At 37.7% G+C, this 21,346-nt stretch overlaps 1 protein-coding gene across 2 annotated transcripts in view; it reads right to left on the minus strand.

Moving 5' to 3' along the window:
- The window catches only part of LOC102157568 (uncharacterized), a 1,229,235-nt gene that overhangs the window by 912,482 nt on the left and 295,407 nt on the right, over nucleotides 1–21,346 (minus strand). The window lies entirely within an intron of this gene.

Consider the following 21,346-nt stretch of genomic DNA (forward strand, 5'->3'; position numbering starts at 1 on the left):
GTAAATATTGTGACTATACTTCTGGAAGCTTGAATGTCAATTTACATAATTCAGTGTTTAGCATATGTAGTCCTCACCGTCCAATGTCCCCTTTTACTATCATTTTTCATTTTGCTGAGGCAAATATTTTGATTGCCTGAAGGTTTGCCTGCAAGCTTTATGCAGTGGAAGTTTTAGGACATAAGTTAATATTTATGAAAATCTCAACTCTATGAATTAAATGTAATATCCAAAAAATATTTCATTAATAAAGAAGTTCTAAGTTGTGTAAAATAATCTAGCCTGATTTTTCAATTCAAGTATATTCTTACTGGATGTTTTCACAATCTTTGAAAGCATATTTTACTAGAATTTAAGTTCCTAGTTTGAGGTTTCTTAGGTAAAGGGAAGGAGAATTAAGCCTAATTATTTAATCAGCACTTATATAGCATCTTCTTTGTGCCAGGCCCTCTTCGAAGAGCTTTATAGCTGTTAAGCTTAGCTAATCCTCATAAAAACCCTAAGAGATAGGTAAATTATTCTGTCCATTTTACAGATGAGAAATGAAGCACAGAGACAGTAGCTAAGCAACATGCCCAAAGTTACACAGCTAGTAAGAGACAGTGCCAGAATTAAAACTCAGGCAGAAATAATACTAGCAACCACAATAAAATTATACATACCTAATAGTTATTGAATACCTACTCTCTGAGATGCTTCCCTTGCTTTTCTAATTTTCACTACAATAATATTATGCAGGTACTAATTTTAGCCCACTTTACAAATGAGCAAACAAGCCCAGAAATGTTAAGTAATTTGCCCAAGACCACACAGCTAATAAGAGGCAAAGTCAAGACAATCCAAGTCGGCTGACTCCACAGGCTGGGCTCTTCACTGCCAGGTACGGATATAGAGCTTAGTAAAGAGAGGTTGCTAAGCTCTTTCAGGCAAAACACTGTGAAAGTTTGATACATGAACAAACTGCCCTCAATCTGTAACCTCCATTCACTTCCTGTACTGTATAACTGAAAAGGTTAAATATGCTGGATTCTTTGGCTTGCACCCTGGTTGCAGGCCTCCCTCTCCTCCCACGTGTTTTCCCAAGCATGCCTTCATCTTCTAGCTGCCATCCCAGAACCAGTCCCATGCCTCACTCTGAGGGACTTCAGAAAGAGTATCTGGAGGACTCCAGCATGCTCTACTCATATATCCTATCCACAAGCTCTGGGAATCAGAGGCGACAAGAAGTCATGGACACAACCTTCCAGCTCTCACAGCAGCCAGCATCCTCCACCCCCACCTAGAGAATCCCCACAAGTCTTCCCCCCAGAGACTGCTGTTCATCTGGTCTCCTGGCCCTGGGGGATGAGAATCTGGGCCAAGGTATGTGACAGCAGAATAGCAGAAGTCAGCAACACAAATAACAAAAAGGCATTTCAAAGGCTTTGTGCCCTATAAAGCTGCTTCGCACATGTATTGTCTTTTTGGGCACTTCCTATGGGAATTATTAGAAACTGAAACTGGCTCTATGAAATATTTGGTACTTCGGGTATTTGGTATTTACCTTGGCTTCGTTATTATCATGTATTGTTTCTTATAATGGTTTTAAATTTATATTTGAAGTTGTTCTATTTGTTTAGCAAGAGACTAATGCTTCCTTAAAACATATTTAATTCTACCAGGATATTTTAAGGGACAAAATTATCATCATCTTTCCACAAATACTGAGTTTTGCCTTCAATTTAGATAGAATCACAGGCTTGGCTTAAATATGCTTATAGGAATAAGCACCTGGGGTTGTGAACTTCAACATATATATAATGTTTGTGAAACCCTCAAAAATCGCATGTTGAAGCTCTAAGATCCAATGTCATGGTCTTTGGAGATGGAATCTTTGGGGAGGTAATTAGGTTTAGATGAGGTCATGAGGATGGAACCCCTATGACTGGATTAGTGCCTTTATAAAAAGAGACACCAGAGAACTTGCTCATTCTCTCTCTACTTCCAAACGAAGAAGAGGGCATGAGAGCACACAGCCAGACAGCAGCTTTCAACAAGCCAGAAAGAGAGATTTCACCAGAATCCAACCATGCTGGCACCAGATCAAGGACTTCTAACCTCCAGAAATGTGAGAAAATACATCTGATATTTAAGCCACCAGTCTGTGGTACTTTGTTACAGTAGTCTAAGCTAAGACAGATGTCTGTACATAGACACACAGTATTATAAATATTACATATAGACATACAATATTGATAGATAGTTACTGATATATACACATCAGAAAGTGAAAAGACTTGCTTTTACATAAATAAATGCCAGAGTTCCAGAAGTGACACTGTAAAACCTGAAGGCATTTTAGCAACAGAAATATTAAAAATAAGAAATTTTCCCAAAAAGAGCTTGTGAGTCAAGCTCTGAAATAAGGTAGAGATTAATTGAAGCAACCTCAGAAACAAGCTGGACAGAGATGGTAGACTAGCAAACCATGCAAAGAGTCGTGGATCTTGGCCAAAACATGATGGCACAGGTGGTAGAACCGAGGGCAATGCCCTGTGCTTCAGTCTCCACTCTGAAGTCATGTAAGGTAACATGTAGGTAACAGGAGGCAAGATTTTGTGGAGGGGAGCTCACCTTAATGGCTGAGGAGGAAGGATATCCAAGTTGGCTTTTGATAACTTAGCCTTTGCATGTCCTTATGGTGGCTGCTCTCCCACTGGAGTGCACTGTTGTTGAGGAAGAGCAGAGCCAAAAGCCCTAGGCTCTCACAAGCTTGGTCTCAATCTGTTGAGCCCCCTGGTGAGTTAAATGGCAGCTGAAAGGTACTGTTACCTTCTGGAAGAATTATCCATGTTAGAGAAGATGGAGAGCAAACTTCCATGAGCAGTTCCAAGAGAAACATTTCTACATAGCCATAGAAAATAATGAAAGGGAAATTTGCCAAGAACAAAACAGGCATTTTACGCAATAACTTTGGTATTACAGTGTGTAAAGACTGATTTTTTTTTTTTAAGATTGCTGTCAAGAAATTTCAAAGGCTTTTACAAAATTAGATATTCACTTTAAGCTTTCTGTATTAGCCAGGTATGAGCAAGAATAGTGATGGTTTAAGCAAGGACAAGTTAGAAAGAAAATCCATGATGTAGGTACTAACTCATCCAACATTAAGAGGGGCAGATACAATTCCTGTCCTAAAATTTATGATGGCTTTTTCATACTTTATCTTTTAGAGCTCTTTTTTAATATTTTATCTTAAAGTTTAATAACAAAATCAATTCTGTTTCTATCCTGGAACTCAAATTTCCAAGACAAATGTAGCCTATTGACTCATCAAATTTGAGAAAACTCATAGAATTGCTAAACTTTAGGGCTACTACTTCTTGAGAAGTCAGCCAGACTGCACAAAAAGATTTCAGATTTGGGTAGGAAAAAGTCCTTACCACTGAGTGATTCAAACACAGGATGAAACTGAAAACTAAAACCAGGATTTCCCTAATTTTTTTGTGTGATATATGCTAAGGTCTCAGAATTCAGCACATTATATGTTTCTGGCTGACAAAATAGAAGTTGATTTCTACCTACAGGGGCTCAATGGCTGCTTTGCTAAATATCCATGTTTGTTGGTATTTTCTATTGAGTTGAAATAATTAGTGCAAAAGACGTGGTATTTTTGAACTTTAAAAATTGAAGGTTGGCTGGCAGCATGATTTTAGAGCCATTAAGTCCAGGAAAAATCTGGGGCCCTTCCTCCTGAATAGACTTCTTTTTATCAAGCTAGGTAGAGAGAATAACGAATCAGTGCCAAACTGGAAGAAATTTTCACTGGTATTTATCTAGTGCTTAACCACGCAGCAGACATTGTTCTAAATGGTTTGCATTACAGGTCCATAATTCCTCTCTCATAATTCTAAAATGTAAAATTTTGTCAACCAGGTTTTTTGCAACTCAAAAAACCTGGCAGCAAAACTTGACCAAACTTATTTGACAGCAAAATATGATCTGCTGTTAGCTGCAGAAGGTGTTAATGTTTGATTACTAATCAGTGCCTCAGATTCCCTTGGGAGTTTTATGTATTATATGGTATATTATATAACAAATCTAACTCACATGTACCATATTACCTTTCTAAAATCTAAAATGTTCTTAATTTCAGAACACATGTGGCCCAAATTATTTCAAGTAAGGAAAGTGTTTTCTTTAAGTCTCATACAGTTATCTAAAATAAGTGATTTTAATATTCCTAATTTACAGATAGGAACACTGAGATAAGGATAGTGTAAACTTACTGCCTAAGGGGATATAGTTAAAAAGAGGTGGCCCTGAGATTTGAACCCAGGCAGTCTGGCTTCAGGGTCTATGATTTTAATTGCCGCACTGCTGTACCCCCCTTGAGTCACCTGCTAATGGGGTATCTTTTCAAGAAATATTTTTTGTTTTTATTGTATACAGATTTGAGAGAGAGAAGATATATTATCCCTAGATGTGATTAGAAGCTTCCTACATCTTTATCAGCCAGGATGAAGCTGGGAAAAGAGTATCTACCCCAGGTGGACAAATGTCAAGGGAATTTAAAATGGGGAAACAGTAAAAAGGTCTAAGAAGGATCAAAAGTCCTAAAAGGCAACCCAGAATTTAGCAAGACTTAGAAGCTACCACTACCTGTAGGTCTGAAATAACAAAGGGAGAAGGTAACCTTATCAGAGGCCAAGAGTCAAGGTCAGCAAGAGTTGTTACACTTGGGACTGAGGTGCTGTCCTACAAAAGCAGTAGCCAACACCGTGGAGGTTGATAAAGCAAAAATAATGGGGAAAATAACCTGGCTTCTCCCTTTCTTCTGCCCTCCAATCTCTGCCTAAGTAAATATCTGTACTCTCTAGACATGACTAGAAGCCAATTAGCAATGGAGCCTGAAAAATGAAGTCAACCCTCTATGCTACAGAATGAAGCAGAGCAAAAAGAGCAAAAGCATACCCAAAGGAGTATTAGCCAGAAGCTTGAGAGTAAAAATACTGGATAACTGATTAAGGATCATTCTTAAAAGATTTAACAGGTGATTGCAAAGGTAAACCCTAACATGTTGTCACTTCTGTGGCTCCAGTCGTTGCTGTGGAACATGTTCCATCCCTGGCCCCAGAACTTCCACATGCTGCAGATGTGCCAAAAAAATAACAAAAATAAAATAAAGGCAAACCCTAAAAAAATGCTTTTTCCACATTTATTCATTTATTAAATAATTACGTATTAAAGACCTTCTTTATACCAAGAATAATCAGTGATGAATGGAAGCTTCTAGAGGGCAGGGAAGAAATTTTATTTAGTAACATTTTCATTTTTAACAAAAATAAAATTTAAGCAACTTAAATAAAGGGTCTTGCACTTGAGTACAAGAGTCAATTGTCCATGAGACAAGAAGAAGGCTGTCTTAGGAGCATGGACAAAAAAGGACTTAGAGGCTTTATCCAGCAGCAAGGTCTATGAGTCAACAAGACAGAGTGACTCGCAGAGAAAGCTATTGAATCTTGGGCAGCATTAGTTAAAGCAAAGTATTAAAATATGGTAGGTACTATCCCTACCGTAACCTATTCAGATCAGCTTAGAATGACTGCTAAACTTCCAGGTATCACTTTAAGAGGGATATAAATCAACCAAATTGTGTACAAAAAGAAAGACAAAGTAGTAAAGGCCCTCCAAACCATGTCCTGTAAGGAAAAATCAAAAAGCCTGGAAATCTTTAACCTGGAGAATAACAGGGTAAGACGGTATATAAACACACATTTCAAATAATTTAAGGAGTTCCCGGCATGGTGCAGTTGTTAACAAATCCAACTAGGAACCATGAGATTGCGGGTTCGGTCCCTGCCCTTGCTCAGTGGGTTAACAATCCGGCGTTGCCATGAGCTGCGTGCAGTGTAAGTTGCAAGACGCAGCTTGGATCCCACGTTGCTGTGGCTCTGGCGTAGGCTGGGGGCTACAGCTCCGATTCGACCCCTAGCCTGGGAACCTCCATATGCCATGGGAGCAGCCCAAGAAATAGCAAAAAGACAAAAAAAAAAAAAATCAAATAATTTAAGAAACATGTCATCAACTGCCCACCCACTCCATTCGAAAGTGATGCTGCCTCTACCACCATCCTGCATCCTGGATACACATGCAATGGCCATACTTCATATCACACACCACCATTCCAACCGGGGAGACTGGACTAGTAGTTGACATGACTATGACTGACTCAGAGGCAGCCAGGCCATAAGCCAGCCACCTATGCCAGCACCTGGAGTAAAAAGGAATTGACATGACTATGACTCAGAGGCAGCCAGGCCATAAGCCAGCCACCTATGCCAGCACCTGGAGTAAAAAGGTAAGGTGGATCACACTCTAAGTGGGAATTTGTATTAGAATACCAGAAAGATTGAACGAGTTAGTAAAAAGTAAAAAGCTAAAAGGAAGCCAGCAGCTCGAGTTGGCCCATGGCAAACTGAGACCATGTGTAAACTAAAAGGATGGGAGAGCAAAACACTTTGTAAGCATAGAAAGTTCAGCAGGAGAGAGAAGAAAACAGAGCAAACTTCAGAGGGCAGCCAAGGTGCCAAGAGGGAGGGAGACAGAGATCCTGGAAAGCTGATGCTGCCCCTGCTGTCTTTTCTTTTTTTCCATTCCATGTGAATCCTTATAATAAGCCCCCTTTTCTTAAGGTAACACATGTGAGTTTCTGCCCTTGCAAATAACTAAAAACCAAAACCATTCTGAGAAAAATGAATTAAACCAGTTTTCCAGAGTCTTGAGGGATAGAGTAAATACCACTTGGGGGAAGTTCCAGAGAGACGGGTTTCTTTCTAGAAGCCCATGAACATGGAATGCCTGCCTCGAGAAACAGAACTTTGCCTAGCATGTAGATGTCCAAGTACAAACCACCCAGCACAGGGCAGGGACCTCAGCCCAGCAGGTGGTGCCTGACTAAACAGCCTTCGAGGCGCTTAAGTCCTGAGCCTGCATGCTCTCATTCTAGTTGGAAAATTCTGTATCTTGAGGTAATAGAGATGGCTTTCATAATCTAAGAAAAGCATAACCTTCTAAATTAGAAGTTTGCCTTTTGTTTTTCAGTTAGAATATTTTTCCATCCAGTGCTTTGCCATTTTCAGTTTCTTTTCTTTCCAATAGGAAATGACAAGCCCAACTACAATTCAAGTTCAGTAAATAACGTCTTAAGTGGTTTTGGTTTTGAGAAGAGAAAAAGGTCATTTTGGCACTGATTTTTTCCATTAATTTTTAAATTCACGTGTATTTTTCAGTAAATTTAGTTCATATGATTTAGATTTATTTACACTTAGCTCCCTAAAATGTGTGGTTAGCAATTTGATGACTATGCACCTTCTAATTAGTCTGTCTCAGAATGAGAAAGTCATGTGTTGCCAACACGACCAAAGTGAAATCCAGCTGACACAAATTTGGATACAAATCGAAAAAGCCATAAAATTCAAAACCATTCTAAACTTGGCGATAAAAGTTCTCTTGTTCCCAAAAGTTACAGACAAAACAAGTTCCAAGTATAAAGTACTAAACAAATTTTTCATGCAAACATGTGGTGCACAGATAAATGGCAGTGGGACAGCTGCCTCTTGTTGCTCTGCTACCATGATTACTTTGTGATCAGAGGGGGTGCTGCTTCACATGAGGTTGTGTCCACATCCCCAAAGAATCTGGGACCTGGTTAAGAAAACCAGTCAACCGGTTGATTAGCAGAGTGTAAACCAAACCACTCACAGTAGATAGAATGTTTCTTGTTCATAGAATTAGATAATATTGAATGTAGTAGGAACCTTCAAGAAAGATCTTGGCCAATCCTTCACTTTACTAATGTGTTTCAAATGGTTGTTTTGACATTCCATGTACATAACCTTTAAAATTCAAATGACATTGGTCCAGGCATGAGTTTAATTATAAAACTCAAGGCACATATGGAGCAGAGAACATTTTCTAGGGAAACCTAGATAATTGTTTTGAGGGTTTTTTTTTTTTCTTCACTTATTCTTGAGATCCACAATATGAAAATAGGTTTCCTCCTTTAAATGTGTTAGAAAGAGTGATAACACTACTGAGGTATATAAAATGTACATTTTATATACAATTTATGTTGATAAAAATTCTAAACCTGCTTCAGCATATCTCTATGTGCCAACTTTCTACAAGCCAACATTTCATAAATCATATTCAAAACAAATACCAAAAATACATAACTTACATAATTAAACACATGTATTAAATTTACACACAGGCATAATCTGTTCAATTTAAAGATATATATCCATGCCAGAGTCTGCGTATTCAGCAGTAGTTGGGGGAAAAATGAATCCTTAACCAGAAGTACTTTCCTTAGTGAGTTCACTGGTGAAAGGTTTGAGGCCACTGTCTCTATGTCTCCTTGGGCACCCTCCAAGTTAGGGACAGGGACCTAAGGTAGTTGTGCTTGTTGATCCTGCTCCCAGAAGTCTCTGATTACCCCATTTATAAGCTTTAGTCTTTGCCCATTGAGTTTCTTCTAACTGCTGTGATTGAAGATGGCCCATCAAGCTTGGCCAGCCATTATCCTTATCCTCCAACAAATATCTTTCATTATCTACGTCACTCATCCTCTGAGAAATCCAACTGATCCTCACCATTAAACAAGGAGGAAGTACAATCTTAAAAGATTTCATTGTTCTTGAAACCTCTTCTTTCCTTTCTATAATCTAAAAAATATTTCCTATTTAAAGTCCTTTTCCTTAGGGAATTCCTCATTTTCCCCCCACCCCTGGTCTTTCCCTTCATCTACCCAAACTGTACCTCATAGTTCAGGACCCCACTTAAATCTCATCTACTCTAGGAACTCTTCCCTGACCTGTCAGCCCTCTGTAATCTGCCCCTACTTTGAACCTCTAATGTGCAGACTGTGTACCACTCAGTTGCAGGGCCATGTTGTGTATAAGCTTAGATTTACTTGAATTGTTTCATCTATTAGTCATATCTTCCCAACTAGATTCGAGATTCCCATGATGTGTGAATTATGCTTTAAACTATTTTCACACTCCTACAGTGATCAGTAGATTGCATAACCCAAAGTAAGTGTCACATACATATCAGTTAACAATTGATAAATATTACAGTTCATGTCCATTTCATAAAGGGATAATAAAGCAATATTTCTGCAGCAAGCTAGAGATGATTCACTTCCTCTAAAATTACCATTTATAAAGCCATAAATAAACTTTGCAATAAGAATCATTCCTTCTAATAATACATTAATTTAGCTAACAAGTATATAAGGTGCTGATCCCTGCCTTCCAGGAGCTGACATTCTCATGAGAGGCATGTCAATAAGTTAACATGAAAAATGAAAAATGGTTCCAGATTCTACGGTCCATCACATGACAGACCAGAGAGAAAGGAGCAACTTTCAAAGGTTTCTATTCACACTCTACAATCTAATGATTAATATCCCACGCAACTTCTCAGATACAAATTCTGAACTAAATTTTTTTTTCCATTTGTCTTTACTGTATAAAACTGGATTACGTAAACAGAAAAATTTATCATCTGTATTGAACGTCATAGTAAAATATGCAGGGGAGATAAGAAATAACTGAAAATAATAAACCATAACATAAATTATATTTGAAAATGTAAATTTGGAAAGAAATACAATGTGAAATCATATTAATGCAAGTATAGTTAGCTTTTTATTCAAAATAAAAGCCACACTCACCTGCAGCATCTGTTTACTTCAATCACACTATTTACTGAAGTTTTGCTTTTTCATGCCTGTGCAATTCCTTACACATATGCCTGAGGACTGGCATGGGTTCAGCTGGCTCTTATTCAGCTCTATCTTTTGGTAAAAATTAATCTAAGATGGAAACACTGTCTTGACTTATTTTGCAGTCTTAATGTTACATGACAGTGTCAAGATCTTGATGCAGATCGGTGTACACATCAAATGTGTGTCTCAAAACTCTTTGAGCTTATTGTGAATGCTCTTTTTCACATCTCCCTTTCCCATTTCAGGATTTTATTATTCCTGTTTTCTTTATATAAAAATATGATAATTAGATTTTTTTTTTTTTCGTGAAGCAAGTGGAACAGAGCTCTGACATAACTTGTTTTGAACGAGTTCAGATGGTAAGTAGTGTCTGGTAGCAGAGGAAAGCAGTAAGACTTGTGGATCTAGACAAGAAATTTAGAGTAGTAATTTCAATAAAGAGTGGTATAAAGTATAAGTAAAAACAACTGTGAGATCTAAGGAGAGTAAAAAAGGAAAATGGGTATTATCTCTTCCTGAGTTTTCTCAATTACGGTTGATGGAGCAAAAATCATAATACTACTTGATGTGGTTCTAAATGCGTATAGAAAATATATTTAAGATAATTATAAAGGGAAATAAGATAATTATAAAGAAAAATAGACTTACTAATATCATATAGACTTCAGAGAAAAGAAAATTACCAGAGATAAGAGGGACATTATATAATAACAAAAAAGCCAATCTTCCAAAAAGATATAGCAACCCTCAATTTGTATTCACAAAACAACAGAGACATAGAAAATGTGGAGCAAAAACTAGTGGAGCTAAAAGAAGAAATAGGCAAATATACAAATACACTTGATATTTCAACATCCCTCTTAAAAAGTTGCTATAACTAAGACAGAAAGTTAACAAGGATAGAGAATTCAACAATATCATAATCCAACAAGTTCTAATTGATATTTATGGAATATTCCACCCAGTAACAGCTGAATACACATTCTTTTCAAGAGCCTACAGATTATACAACTAGATAGATCATATTCTGGCCTATAAAAGAGACTTCAAGTTGAAAAGCATTGAAATCATTTCAGGGTGTGTTCTTTCACCATTATGCACTCAAACTAGAAACCAAAAGCAGAAAGATAACAGGAAAATCACCAAGCACTTTAAAACTAAACAACACACTTCTAAATAATCCATGTCTCAAAGAGGAACTCTCCAGAGAAATAAGAGTACATTGAACTGAATGACAATGAAAATACAACATATCAGTATTTATAGGATACAGCTAAAGCAGTGCTAAGAGGGAAACATAGCACCAAATTCACACATTAGAAAAGAGTAAAAATTTCAAACAATAATCAAAACTACTAAATCAAAAACCTAGGAAAAAAAGAGATGAATAAAGCAAAATCAAGGACAATATAATAAACATTAAAGACACCAGCAGACAGATAAAACTGAAAAGGAGAAAAACAATAAAGAAAAATAATAGGAGTTCCCGTCATGGCTCAGTGGTGAACAGACCCAACTAGGATCCATGAGGATGCAGGTATGCTCCCTGGCCTCACTCGGTGGGTTAAGGATCTGTCATTGCTGTGAGCTGTTGTGAAGGTTGCAGACGTGGCTTGGATCCTGCGTTGCTGTGGCTGTGGTGTAGGCTGGCAACTACAGCTCTGATTCAACCCCTAGCCTGGGAACCTCCATATGCCACAGGTGCAGCCCTAAAATAGCAAAAAAAAAAAAAAAGGAAAAGAAAAGAAAGGAAGAAAAACAATGAAACAAGAAGCTATTTCCTAAAAAACATCAGTAGTCTTGACAACTCTCCAGCAAGACTGACACAAAAGATACAAATTACCAATATAAGCAATTAAACAGGGGTTATAGCTATAGATTCTCAAAACATCAAAAGGGGGAGTTCCCATCATGGCGCAGTGGTTAACGAATCCGACTAGGAACCATGAGGTTGCCGGTACCACCTGGCCTTGTTCAGTGGGTTAACGATCCAGAGTTGCCATGAGCTGTGGTGTAGGTCGAAGACGCGGCTCAGATCCCGAGTTGCTGTGGCTCTGACGTAGGCGGGCAGCTACAGCTCTGATTTGACCCCTAGCCTGGGAACCTCCATATGCCGCGAGAGCGGCCCAAGAAATGGCAAAAAGACAAAAAAAAAAAAAAAAAATCAAAAGTGTAATAAGGGAATACTATGAACAACTCTACACACAAAAATTTGACAGCCTAGATTAAACAGACCAATTCCTCAAAAAACACAAACTACCACAGCTCATCTTATATAAAAGAGATCGTTTAAGGAGACCTATAACTATTAAGCAAACTGAATTCATAATTTAAAAACTATCCACATCCTGCCCACTTTCTCATGCCCAGATGGTTTCACCAGAGAATTCTACCAAAGTTTTATAGAATAATTAACACCAATTCTATGCAATCTTTTTCAGAAAATAAAAGAAACAAGGAAATGATTCATTGTATGAAGTTAGTATTATCCTGACACCAAAACCAAATAAAGATAATAAAAAGCAAACAATAACAGAAACTGCAGGCAAATATTCCTTGTGAATACAGATGCAAAAGTCCTTCACAAAATATCAGAAAACAGAATTCAGCAATATACAAAAAGAATTATACACCATGACCAAGAGGTACAAGTCTGGTCCAATCTTTGAAAATCAATCAACATAATCTACCACATTAATTCTACATAATCTACACATTAATTTTAACTAAATAAAAATCCATGTGATCCTATCAATCAAAGCAGAAAAATCACTTGGCAAAATTCAACACCCACTTGTGATAAAAACTGGCCCAAAAAAAAACAGGAATAGAGGTGAATTTACTCAAACTGATAGAGTATCTACCAAAAAGCTTAGCTAACATACTTTATGGTAACAAACTAAAGAGTTTCCTCCTAAGATTGGGAACAAGGCAAGGATATTCATTCTCACCATTCAACATAGTGCTGAAAACTCTACCCAGTTTGGTAAGTTAAGAAAAAGAGATAAAATGCATACAGATGTAGAAGGAATAAAAATGTTTTATTTACACATGGCATAATTGTCTACATAGAATATCAGAAGGAGGGAGTTCCCATCATGGCTCAGTGGTTAACGAATCCGACTAGGAACCATGAGGTTGCAGGTTCGATCCCTGGCCTTGCTCAGTGGGTTAAGAATCCGGCGTTGCCGTGAGCTGTAGTGTAGGTTGCAGATACGGCTTGGATCCTGAGTTGCTGTGGCTGTGGCATAGGCCAGTGGCTACAGCTCTGATTCAACCCCTAGCCTGGGAACCTCCATATGCCGAGAGAAGCAGCCCAAGAAATGGCAAAAAGATAAAAAAAAAAAAAAAAAAAAAAAAAAAAAAGAACATCAGAAGGAATCTTTAAAAAAAAAAAAAAACTTTTAAAACTAATGTGAGTTCAGCAAGTTTGCAGGATTCAAATAAACAGAAGAATCTATCCCATTTCTATATGCTAATGATGAACACATGGACATTGAAATTATAAATACCACATTACTCACAACTGCTCAAGAAAAAGAAATGTTTTGGTATAAATCTAACAAAATATGCACAGGACTTTTATGCTGAAAGTGACTTAATCAAAATGGTATTACAAAATGGAATTATTCCATGCTCATGAATTAGAAGACCAATATAGTGGGAGTTCCCACAGTGGTTCACTGGTAACAGATTCCAACTAGTATCCATGAGGATGCAGGTTCAATCCCCGCCCTCTCTCAGTGGGTTAAAGTATCCAGTATTGCTGTGAGCTGTGGTGTAGGTCATAGACGCGGCTCAGATCCTGCATTGCTGTGGCTGTGGCATGGGCCGGCAGCTGTAGCTCCAATTCAACCCCTAGCCAGGGAACTTCCATAGGCCACATGTGCAGCCCTACAAAGCAAAGGAGAAGGAGAAGAAAAAGAAGACCAATATAGTAAAGATGTCTTTCTCCCCATACTGGTTCTTATAAAAATCCAAGAGAGACTTTTTATAAATGCATACAGTATTATTCTAAAATGTATATGTAAGGAAAAAGAAACAATAATAGCTAAGACATTCTCAACAAAGAAGAATAAAGTGACAGATTACTCCGCCTGATAGTAAGTTTCACCATATGGCTACATTCATCAAGACAGTGTGATATAGATGAAGGGATAAGTACATAGATCAGTAGAACAGAACAGGGAATTCAGAAGTAGTACCACATATATATGCTTAACTGATATTTGACAGAAGTACAGAAGAGATTCAATGGAGGAAGTACAGACTTTTCGATTCATAGCTATACAATTTTAGGAAACAAAACATGAAAGAAAATCTTCAGGACCTAAAGGCTCAGCAAAAAAACAAAAACAAAAACAAAAAACAAAACCACAATCATTTAAGGAAAAATTGGTAAACTGACTTCATCATCTATATGAACATTTATTGCTACCTAATTATAAGCGCCAAAAGCTGGAAACAACCCAGATGTCCTTCAATGGATGGATATTTAAATACCCCATCTATGGCACAGAGTAATACTACTTAGAAAAAAAAAAAATCTGTTGATACTATCAACAACTTAAAAACTTTTCAGATAATTATACTGTGTGAAAAAAGCCAATTCCAAAAGTTAAATATTGTAGGATTCTATTTATGTAACATTCTTGAAACAACCAAATTATAAAAATGTAGAACAGGTTCATGGAGAACAAGAAGGGGGAAAATACAGAAGAGAAGTGGGTATGACTATAAAAGGGCAACATGAGAACTCCTTGTGGTGATGGAAATGTTCTTTATCTTGACTATATCAATATAAATATCCTGGTTGTGATATTGTATAATGGTTTTACAAGATGTTATCACTGAGGGAAATGTGTAAAGAATACACAGGATATAGTAGATGCAAACTATTATATATAGAATGGATAAACAAGGTTCTACTGTATAGTATAGGGTTTTCAATATCCTATAATAAACCATAATGGAAAAGAATATGAAAACAGCAACACTAGGAGTTCCTGTGGTGGCTCAGTGGTTAATGAACCCAACTAGGAACCGTGAGGCTGCAGGTTCAATCCCTGGTCTCTCTCAGTGGGTTGGGGATCCAGCATCGTAGTGATCTGTGGTGTAGGTCAAAGATGCAGCTTGGATCCCGAGTTGCTGTGATGTAGGCCAGCAGCCACAGCTCCGATTTGACCCCTAGCCTGGGAACCTCTATATGCTGCGGATGCGGTCCTAAAAAGACACACACACACACACACACACGAAAACAGCAACACTAAAAAATTTTTTAAAAAGAACACACAGGTTATTTCTGTGTAGTCTCTTACAACTGCATGTGAATCTACAATGATCTCTCAAAGTTAAGTTTAATTTTAAAACATAGCTCAACAGAATGACATTTAAAAAAATAAAATAAAACCATGAAGAGGAAACTATTCTTCTTCTTCTGAAAAATCTGCCTAGCAATGTGAAACAAGGAGGAAATTGAAAGTATTAAAGAAGCAACAAAAATTAATCTCAAGTGTTGTATTTTGTTAAATTCAGTAAATTTTTACTTTTAGGGCTGCACCAGCAGCACATGCAGGTTCCCAAACTAGGGGTTGAATCAGAGCTATAGCTGCCAGCCTACACCACAGCCACAGCAACACAGGATCCAAGATGCATCTGCAACCTACACCACAGGTCATGACAATGCCACATCCTTAACCTGCTGAGCAAGGACAGGGATCAAAGCTGCATCCTCATGCATGATAGTCAGATTCGTTAACTGCTGAGCCACGATGGGAACTCTTAGTAAATTCTTTAAATAGGTTAATTTAATATAGTGATGGAATAAATCAGTAATATAAAAATTAAAGAATATAATTAATCAATGGATAAAGATATCTACATTTAAAATGTGTAAAAATATTAAATGAATTGTTTTTGAATTTTATATAGTCCCAAATTAAGAGTTCTTTCAGGAAATAGACGTGTGTTTTGTTTCCATCGAGGTGTGCAGCAATTTAAAATAGGAAAGATGAAAAACAAAGTAAAAATGAATTTAGTCTAATACACTTTGCATTTCTAAAATGTCAGAGTTTGAATACTCATGATAAATACCATGTACATCATACACCATGTCTGTATTTAAAAGGAACATGCTCTTTCAACCAAGATGATACTATACCAGATTTGCCTTGAGATAAGCCCAAGTCACCACAAAATTAGATCAACAAATGAATGACCTAACTTTGGTCTTGCTGACATAGATAACAGATAAGTAGGTAGGTAGATGAATAGATAGATAAGAAATAGACAGAAGTTCCTGCTGTGGTGCACTGGGTTAAAGGATACTGTGTAGATACAGCTGCAGCATAGGTTGCAGCTACAGCTCAGATTCCATCTCTGGCCTGGGAACTTTTGTGTGCCCCTCATGGCAGCCATAAAAATAAATAAATAAATAAATAAATAAACAAACAAACAAACAAACATATATATTAATGCTGTACTGTTAGCTTAGATGTTTTGACTAAATTGAGTTGTTTCTACCTGGCCATTTTAAAATGTTAACACACTTAGGAGACTTAGAAGAGTTATACAGATGGCAGACAACAGGCTTGAGTGAAATGATTAAATTAGTATTTAACTACCCTAGTCAGTTCAGTAAAAACAGTCATTCTGATCACTCTGTGTAGGTACCTCTTAATGCTTTTAGAATCACAGACATTGTGGATAATTGCATTAATTTTTTTTAAAAAAATAACTGCTCCAGGAATTTAAAGTCCTTTTTTTTTTTCTTTAAAAACATTCTTAGATTTAAGGAAGGAATAAATAAATGGGGAAAATCAGCATGTTACTAAGTCCAATTTTTCTTTCTTGAGATTAACTCCTAAGCCCCACTCTTCTACTCTATTTCAACTTCAACAACCCATGTTCAGGTTTTCATCACTCATATTTAAATGTCACTGCGACTTCCTGTCTGGTCTCTCTGCCTCTAATTGGTTTTCCCTTCAATCTGTTCTGAAGCCCTGCACTTTTTAAATTCATTTTTTTTCTTTTTCTTTTTACTTATGTATTTATTTTTTTATTTTTAGGGCCGCACCCGCGACATATGGAGATTCCCAGGCTAGGGATCTAATTGGAGCTGTAGCCACTGGCCTACAACACAGCTTACAGCAATGCCAGATCCTTAACCCACTGAACAAGGCCAGGTATGGAACCTGTAACCCCTTAGATAATAGTCAGATTTGTTTCCACTGAGCCACGATAGGAATTCCTAAATTTGTTTTTTCATTTTTCACTCCCCATCTCAGGACTTCATCAGGACTTAAATGTGTCAGCTCCTCTAGCCCTACACAATCTATTTCAATTCCCTGATTTACTGAGCCTTGCACTCTGAAATTCACAAATACACTGCACCCTAAGCAAGCAAGTGTCCTTACTTGCCCTTGTTCATACCCAATTCCCTCATATCTGAGATTTTCCTGCCTATCATAAAATATTCACTCATTTATTCCCATTGCCTTCTCTTCAACTTTCCTCCCATCTCTATGCCACCCAAACTCCAAGGCCCAGCTCAAGACCACCATCTTGAAGGAATCATTCTGACAACCTAGTCCATAGTCCATAGTTTTTCCTTTCAAGGTTTTGCCAAGTTATGTTCAGAATCAGAGCCAACCAGCTGGCCCTTAATTGCTCTCTTATACGTCATTTACTTATCTATTTACTCATCAGCTCTACAGAAATATATTGAGCATTTATTGATGTGTCACGTACTAGGCTAATTAGAGCAATTCTTTCACCTTCCCTAGTTTTTATGGTGTGATTATATATTTAGAAAATAAAATATATTTTTTATTTTTATCTTCCTGCCCAGACCCCTCAGTACCCAGCAGGATACTTGGTATATCATCATCAACACTAACACCACCAACATCAAACATTAATTGAGTTGTTTCTACCTATGGTCAGTACAGTCCTCAGTGCCAAAAGATGTTAAGACATGGTTCTGAAATCACTGTTCAGGTGGGGAGGAAATTGCCAAATGGTTGTTGTTTGGTATAACGTTAGAAGGGCTAAGAAACAGGAGTAAGTACTGAGAGCACGACAGAGGTGGGAAGGCTCTTGGTGTCTTAGGTCTTTAAAGTGGATCCTGCAGTGCTCTCTCCAGATCTCCTCTTCAGGGTCCACAACCATTTCAGACTGTTGGGAATGTCAATATCAACTGCTACAGCCCTCACAGGGGATGGCCTTCAGCTGCAAGGAATTGGCCTGCCCAAGGTTACAACCCCTTCCAAGGGGTAACCCACAGCCAGTGACTGGCTTATTCAGGGAAACAAACACTTAGACATTTCAGCCTCAGTTTAAGTCAACTCTGAAGAGCCACTCCGCCTCACAGTGTCTGCGATCAGCTGGCTCCTCACCTGAGACTGCACTGCTACACAGCTGCTTACTCTGCCCAGCACTATCTTGCTTACTTCTTTCAAGGTATCTCTCCCAAGACCACTCTACAATAAAAATTCAACATTCACCTCCCCACCTCAGTCTGGTTCCAAGGAACCCAATCTCCATTCACTGTTGAAATAGGACTGTGGTTACTTACTTCTTAGCTGAAGCAAAGTTCTGGGTCAGAACACTAGCACTCAGATGGCCTGACTCTGGCATATCTCATCTTAACCTCTCTTAAGTTCCTGGAGTAGACAGGAATTTTCATCTCCATCTCTCACAAATGAAGACCCTGAGGAGTAGGGAGGTGAAATATCCAAAATCACGCACCTAGGAAACAGCTCCAATACTCAAACTCTGACTTTCTCAACCTTACCCAGTGTTCTTCATCCAACAAAGCATTTGGAAAGCAGCCTGGTTTTAAGAAAACAATGTAGACATCAAAATAGATGAAGTTGAGTTTTTCTTTTCTACCAGTGATTAACCAATGTCAGGACTTCAATTTTCTAGGCAGCTTTGTGTCTATAAAATGGACAGAAGAATACTTCCTTGTAGTATTACTGTAAGGATGAACTGAAGTATAGAAGGCACTGTTTGCTGTTGTCATGGAAGAGAGGTGGCATATAAGATCAAAGAAGTTTATAGTATTAGATTGTAGAAAACTTGGGATGTTCTCCTGATTACCTCAAAGGGATCTCTCCTTTTGATATCTACTGAAAATGATCTCTTATTTCTCTGGAATTCCGCAGTCCGTTGTTTACATAGAGTTTTTTATTTCTCTAGAGTTTCATACTCTGTATGTTTCTTAGAAACATACATATTTTATATTTATAGACCTTATTTAACAGTATTTGATTGGCTTTAATTTGCCAATCAGGGTGTAATGTCCTTGAGACCAGAATGGTCCTAGACATCTTTCTTCTCCCCTCGTTCAGTAAGAGTCTAATTCAGTAAGTGCCACAGAATAAATGCTATATGTATATGGACTATGTTGCTATGTGTTAAATAAACTGATGCCTTATTGAGCCATATATGCCTGCCCCAGTAAATTGTCACATGAAGGAGAGAAGATAATAGATTCACCCTGAGAATGGGCTACCTTAGAAGACATAGAAGAAGGGTAAGAAAAGAGAGGAGTGAACTGAAACATCCAACCTGCCTGATTAAAGAGTGTAGACCTTTGAATGTCAGAGTCCACTAGTATCAACTAATTCACTCATCCTCATGGATTAGAATAAGGAATGGATGGGGTTGGGGGGGCAGGGAAAGGAAGTCCTGCTCCAATACTGTTCATACTGAGAAACATGAAAACAAGAGGACCAGGAAGAGAATTCCCCAACAGAACACACTTCCAAATATTAATCTCCATCAAGCCAGAAGTAAAGGCTTTTGCTGAGAAGAAGGATGGAGTGGAAAAGCTAATGTAGAAAATGTGATAGGGAGTCAGCAAAAGAATTGTGAGTAGCTGTAAAATTAGAAAGCATGACTGTGTACAGATCCACTAAGAATAGTTGTGATTTTCTATAGCAACATTCAACAGCCAGCTGTGTAGTGAGAGAAGTAATATATCAAAGATGACCCTGGATGGGAAATTCTCTTCCCTCGATTGATTCCTTGTGCATGTTCATAAATTTAAATATATTTGACAAAGTGTCAACTAATCAGAAACATTAGCATATTGGATTCTTGGTCTTGTCCTCCAACCCAAGAGGTGGTATAGCAAAACTGCTAAAAAGAAAAGCTCTACAGACTGAAAGCTCTGGTTTGAATCCAGTCCCTACTCCAGTTAGCAACATGTCTTTGGAAACATTATTTAATGGCACTGCATGTATACAATAGTACACACTCCTTAAATTGTGAGAATTAAGATAATACATAAAGTATTTAACAGTGTTCATAAGTGCTAAATAATTGCTAGATAATCTTAAAAGGGGAAAAAGAGAACTTGAAACTCACAAGAATATGCACTACTTAGGCTAACTTTTGCTTTTGGAATACATGAGCAACAACTGAAGTTTAACATCTGCTTTTTAAAACTATTGTTTACTGGAAAGAGCTTCTTCAATTTAACATTGGTTGACTCTAAACAATATTTACTTATTTTCTTATTGCTCTTTCTAGTGAATAACAGGTCTTGCCTAAAAATGGCTGAGGCAAGCCTTAGGTTTGTGACTCCAACATTAATTGACTATCTGCCCTCCTCACTGGGCCCCCAACACAAAGAGAATATTTTTCCTGGATCTTCCACAAGGTCCATATGACCTGGACAGCTTTGAGACTATTCAGCTTGTGATCACATTTGCTATGTGTCTACAGCTATATTTCTTTTATGGCTTGTTTCTTGAATTTACCCTTAGAACACATCTTTTTTTTTTTTTTTTTTTTTTTTTTTTTGTCTTTTTGCTATTTCTTGGGCCGCTCCCACAGCATATGGAGGTTCCCAGGCTAGGGATCGAATCGGTGCTGTAGCCACCGGCCTACGCCAGAGCCACAGCAACGCTGGATCCGAGCCGCGTCTGCAACCTACACCACAGCTCAAGGCAACGCCGGATCATTAACCCACTGAGCAAGGGCAGGGACCGAACCCGCAACCTCATGGTTCCTAGTCGGGTTCGTTAACCACTGCGCCACGACGGGAACTCCAGAAAACATCTTAATATACAATGGCTAACATTCAAGAATTGAGTATTATGAATTTCAAAGATAAGATTAAAGAAATCCTTTTGAGTTCCCATTGTGGCTCAGTGGTAACAAACCTGACTAGTATCCCTGAGGATGTGGGTTCAATTCCTGGCCACATTCAGTGGGTTTGGAACCTGGCGTTGCTGTGGCTGTGGTGTAGCCTTGTGGCTACAGCTCTGATTCAACCCCTGGCCTGGGAATTTCCATTTGCCACAAATGTGGCCCTTAAAAGACAAAAAGAAAAAGAAAAAAGAAAGAAATCCTTCTTTAAAAATTAAAAAAAAAACAATTCCAAAATAAATTTCAAGGATGCAACTGAAGAAATCCCATTGCCTGAAATAAATATTTTAATTTATTTATTGTAATAATTTTTGCAAGTCTGCATTGATAGAAAAAGAGAGGCTAGTTTCCAAACTATTGATTTACTTCACCTTCAGTCAAAATTTTAAAATATTAGTAAAGACGTATTCTGGG

The sequence above is a fragment of the Sus scrofa genome, chromosome 2, assembly GCF_054392235.1.
Source record: "Sus scrofa isolate SSC_HxYL_T2T_F1_AM1 chromosome 2, Sscrofa_HxYL_maternal_Yorkshire_Landrace_v2.0, whole genome shotgun sequence".
In the NCBI taxonomy this organism is placed as follows: Eukaryota; Metazoa; Chordata; class Mammalia; order Artiodactyla; family Suidae; genus Sus; species Sus scrofa.